The sequence below is a fragment of the Pyrus communis genome, chromosome 15 (assembly GCF_963583255.1).
Source record: "Pyrus communis chromosome 15, drPyrComm1.1, whole genome shotgun sequence".
In the NCBI taxonomy this organism is placed as follows: Eukaryota; Viridiplantae; Streptophyta; class Magnoliopsida; order Rosales; family Rosaceae; genus Pyrus; species Pyrus communis.
This window is the reverse complement of record NC_084817.1, coordinates 22489664-22495663: the sequence shown is the minus strand read 5'-3', so window position 1 is coordinate 22495663 and position 6000 is coordinate 22489664.

Sequence of the window (6000 nt, the reverse complement as noted above, 5' to 3'; positions counted from 1 at the left end):
CACCTTTTCTTCTTCTGGCATCACAAAGGCATAGATCCTATGAGGATATGATTGAGAAGGCCTTGAGGATCGAACAGACGAGATGAGACAATCTTAACCAGGGTCAACCTTAGAGTTAGAACCAGTCTCGGAGTCAAAACTGACCTTGGAATCAGAATAAGAGGGATCGAGGATTCCGATCCGTGAGTATGAGGGAGACTTCTACTTCTTCTAATTCCTTTGGCCCTAGACGCTATCATTCGTTCAAACGACATGGTCAAGGTTCGAGATCATCTAGTGACGGCTCAGGCAGTGAGTCAACGAGGCGATCTTTCAGCCACTTTGATTCAGGCGCAGCTAGACCGAATGTGTGTTACAGGTGCAGCGGCATTGGACACATTGCCCGAGATTGCGGTACTCCACCTTCATCTGTTAATTATGCTGCTGATTCGGGTTACAATGAGAGTAATAACCTGAATATTAGTTATGGTGGGAGCAATAATACTCAGGGTTATGGCAGTACGTAGAACTATAGCAGCAGTGGTGGCCAGAGTACCCAGTTTTTTGCCCAGCAACAACCACAGCATTCCGGAGTAGCTTCAGGTAGCCATGCTCGGGGGAATAGAGCATGCCGTAACAACCACGTTCTTAGGACTTAAGGTAGCAGTAATAGTGGAGTAGGACGTCAGGTTCATGGATGTATCAACGCCATGACTCAGCAGAAGGCGGAGCAAGACCCTAAAGTCATTATTTGTACGTTACTTATGTGTGGTAATTGGGCTAGAGTTTTGATTAATCCGGGTGCCACTTATTCATTTGCATCTCCATTATTTGCATGGGTTGTAAACTCACAACCTACACCTTTCGGTTTTGATATGCTCTTGGAGACTAATTTAATTCCCTTCAAACTTGCGGAGTTCGATGTCGTCTTGGGAATAGATTGGCTATCCAGGCACCATGCTTATGTCGAATGTAGGGAGAAATTTGTGACATTCAATCAACTTACTCGACCGTCGATCAAGTTTCAGGGTGAGCGATGAATCTTTCCAAATAGTATCATTTCTACCATCCAGGCGACTACGCTATTGCAGAAGGGATATGTGGGGTTCTTAGCCCACGTAGTCACGAGGGATGAACCTTCTTTGGTGCCAAAGATGTATCCGTTATGAATAAATTCACCGATGTGTTTCCTGAGGATTTGCCAGGGTTACCACTTACAAGGGAAATCAAACTATTGATTTACTTTTTAGTAATAACCCTATTTCCTTGGCACCAACGGAGTTGAGAGAATTGAAAATTCAACTTCAGGAGCTCGTGGATAAAGGTTACATGCAACCCAGCATGTCTCCCTAGGGCACTTCTGTTTTATTTGTCAGAAAGAATGATAGGTCGATGAGACTTTGCATTAACCATAGGCAACTGAATCGAGTGACGGTGAAGAATTGTTATCCTTTGCCTCAAATTGATGATCTATATGACTAGCTGAAAGGTGTTGAAGTATTTTCTAAGATCGATATTCGTTCGGTTTAGCATCAGCTACTGATCTAAGATGAAGATGTGCTGAAGGTTGCCTTCCGCACTAGGTATAGACACTATGAGTTCCGTGTCATGCCTTTTGGGTTAACAAATGCACCTATAACATTCATAGATTTGATGAACAGAGTTTTCAGATCGTATCTGGATCGGTTTATGATTGTGTTCATTGATGACATCTTGATTTATTCCAAAAGTAATGCTGAGCACATGAAGCATTTAAGGTTGGTGTTGGAGAGGTTGAGAAATCATCAGTTGTATGCCAAGTTCAGTAAATGTCAATTTTGGCTAAACCAGATCAGTTTCCTCAAACATATGATCTCTGCTGAGGGCATTAGTGTGGACCCTCAGAAGGTTTTGGCAGCATCTTACTCAAGCTCCCGTCCTTGCTCTTCCAGACGATTGACGGTGAGTTCGAGATTTACACTGATGCGTCCTTGTCAGGATTAGGGTGTGTACTGATGTAGCATAGGAAAGTCATTGTATATTCTTCTAGATAGCTCAAGAATCACGAGAGAAACCACACTATCTGTCCATTCTATTACTGGTTTGGGATGAAACAGGATATGGCAGATTATGTGAGGATATGCATTATTTGCTAGCAAGTGAAGGCAAAGAGACAAAGACTTGAGGGGCTAATGCAGAATCTCCCGATACTAGCATGGAAGTGGGAAGACATCACCATGGATTTTGTGTATGGTTTACCGATGATGCAGTCAGGATTTGATAGCATTTGGGTGATTATGGATTGACTCACCAAGACCGCTCATTTCTTGCCTGTTCAACATACCTACTCACTAGAAAAGTTGGCAAGGTTGTTCATTGATAATATTGTCAAGCTTCATGATGTGCCCATCACTATCGTTTCGGATAGAGATCTAAAATTCATCTCCAAGTTTTGGAAAGCTTTTAATGCCACCATGGATACTCAATTAATGTATAGCATTGCTTATCATCCACAGACTGATGATCAATCTGAGAGGACGATTCAGACTTTGGATGACATGTTGAGAGTGTTTATTCTCCAATGGAAGGGCAGCTGGGATAACTATTTGCCGTTGGTCGAGTTCGCCTACAACAACATCTATCACTCTAATATCGGCATGACACATTTTGAGGCACTATATGGGAAGACGTGCTAGACACCGTTGAGTTGGACAGACGTCGACGAATGGGTGTTAGTGGGGTCGAAAATTGTTGACACAACTAATACTAACATCCAGCTGATGAAGAGGAACCTGAAGGCAACACAAGACCGATAAAAGAGCATTGCGGACCAACATTCTAAGGACTGTGAGCATAAGATTGGTGACTTAGTTTTCTTGAAGTTGTCTCCCTTGAAGGGTGTGGTTTGATTTGGTAAGCGAGGGAAGTTAAGCACTCGATATGTTGGTCTCTACCATATTACGGAGAGGATTGGTACATTTGCCTATAGATTAGAGCTACAACCAGAATTGGCTCAGATTCACAACGTTTTTCATGTTTGTTTCGAAAGTATGTGCCGGATCCTTCGCATGTTATTTAACCGGAACCACTAGAAGTGAATTAGGATGCAAGTTATGTGAAGACACCAATGGTGAACGTCTATTGGTAGGAGAAGATTATGAGGAATAATGTCATCCCGTTAGTAAAAGTGATGTGGAGAAACCATGCCGTCGAGGAAGCGACATGGGAAACGGAGGATTTGATAAGGAACCAGTACCCATACCTTTTTAGTTGAGTTATAATTTCGAGTACGAAATTGTTTTAAAGGGGGTAGATTGTAAAACCTCTCCCCAAATTCTTTGTAATTTTGTACCAAATGTTCATGAAATGACAATTTTACACCCGGAATCCTACCCCTATCCAGATCCCTTTTCAGATTTCTCTCATCTCTCTACCTACCACGTGGCAGCCCACTAACTCATTCCTATCTCTCTCTCATTTCCCCAAGTCAACACTCTCATTTCTCTCTCTCAGCTCAACACACACTCACACTCTCTCGAACCCTCTCCCTTTCCTTTTCCCGACGACACCCAACCATCCATCGACCTCACCACCACCACCTTCACAAGACCTCTCATCTCTCTTCATCGTCCATGTGAAGCTCCAAGGCACCTAGAGGATACCCAACCTAGGTCTGACGAGCCTGCAAGTTTCGAGCAACGATCTAGCCACCTCCGGCCACCATTTGACATTATCAAGGTACGAAATCCTTTCCCCTCATCCGTACCTTCTTTTTGGTTGTTAGATCCTAGGGTTTAGTAGTCAAACGACGACGATCGGAGCTCGGAAGGCTCCAACCTTTTTTGCCCAGTGAGAAACGGGCAGACTAGGCCCAACCTTAGGAGTCCAAGACCTTTATATGCAACCCAGGGCCCTTGGCCCGTTGAACCCAAAACTTTTTTCCTTTGGGCCGGAATAAAAGCCCAAGCCCATTGACCCAAGCCCAAACCCGGATCCGGCCTAACCCAATCGAATCCCAACAACCCAGGCCGTGCATGGGCATGTGTGTAAACGCACGTGTACAGCTGCCGGTGCTGGCACGTGGAGCACACATGCCACTGTACACAAGACGACGCTGGTGACTTTTTCGGCCAACTTTCCAGCGACCCACAACAATGCTTGGCCCCTAGAGCTGCCACCTTGTGGCAACGTGTAAAGGCGCGTGCGGTGACAAGTGAGGTACCCGAGGTCCCCATTTATGTTTTTCGACGTCTTGAATCCGTTTATGATGTCCATTTTCGAAATTCAATGGTTTAAGTATAGTTTTGTTAATTGGACCCTTTTTGTGCTTAGGTGTGATTATTAGCGACGATTTCGTTCCTTCTATTTCACACAGCTCTTCAACGACGGAGTATCTGTGAGTGGACCCCTTCTAAAATGCATGATTTTACTATTAGAAATGCATATATGAAAAGTATTGATTTAATGGTTACGTTTTATGAGTAAACTAAATTTACACTTTATTACTGAGAATATTTTGGGATACCATGCTTTATTGATTTTCATGTTCTTTGTAGTATATATGATGGATGACTATATACAATAAAGATGTTTTGAGATATGATGTTTGAGCTACTGAGCTCGGATGGTGTGTATATATATATATATATATATATATATATATATTATGTTTGGAAACATTATGTTTAATGTTTTGTGCTCATCTAGTGGTCACTGTTCTACCTACGAGCGATGATACTTATATTGACCTACGAGTTGGCTTCTGTAAGAGCCTACGAGCGATGATACTTATATTGACCTATGAGTTGGGTGTTGTAGGAGCCTACGGGTGATTGATACTTGTGAAGAAAGTTTTCTGAAGGAAGAACTCTATATGCCTTCAGGCGATACTGATACCACTAGTTAGCACACTATATATGATTTATGTTTTACGAAAGTTTTATGGCATGCTAGGGTTTCAAAAAACCTAACACATATTATGCTATTAGTTTTCATAAAACTTTGGGGGTCAGTATGTTGTTGTATAACTATTTCCGTAGTACTTATATATCAACTTGATTCACTCATGTTTGTTTTGCACCCTCTCAGGACTTAGGAACGAGGCATACAATCTAAGCTACGAGGCATTCCCCTACCAATGACATTGTGTCATCCTTTCTACTTTGACATCATTGTAATAGCACATTCCACTTGTATTCTGAATTAGCTATACGCTTTTAACATGTCATGCATTATCACTATCATTTTCATTATTGGCAGTTGAATTTTTTTTTTATATTTCGGAAAGTTTGTGTTTCGAATAATACTTTGCGTAGTTACGCATGAAATTTATATGCCTGTTTCACATGTTCTCGGCATACGCATTCATTAAATGGCTTGCGTCACCCTCAGGTATCGGCCAACACATGGTCATCCTACTGTTCTCCGGACATCGGGATTGGGACATGTCACATGTTCATGTCAGGATATCTCTACATGAACTCATGTGTCAGCATGTGTCGATGAGCACTTGATGTCATATGTTTATTTCTAAGAGATTTTGTGATTACTAGAAGTTAGATGCTTATTTATGAATTTTATGACATATTGAATTCTTGAGTTATTGCAGGTTACAGTAAGTATTTTCATACCATACGTAGTATGTATATTTTAGAAACTATACTGATTTTACGGCGAGGGGTTATTATGTTTTCAAAAAAAAATTTACAAATCTTATTTTTAGGCCCACTCACCCTTGTTTTTCACCCCTCCAGGTTTTAGTAGCTGAGCCTTCATCTCGATGAGGATTCTTGGTAAATCTTGGTATAGGAGGTTACCTTCGATGGTATAATTCTCAATCCATTATGTTGTACTTTACATATGCTCTGACATCACGTGTAGAATGGGTTCATTCCTACTTACTAGCTCACTCTTACATTTAAGCACCTTTAGGTTTAAATTTACTCACTTTTCCACATCGCTACACTTTATGGCTTTGTCATCCTCCTGGTGACGGCCAGCACAACTTGATTCGGAGTCTAAGTGGACATTCCGGGTCGGGGT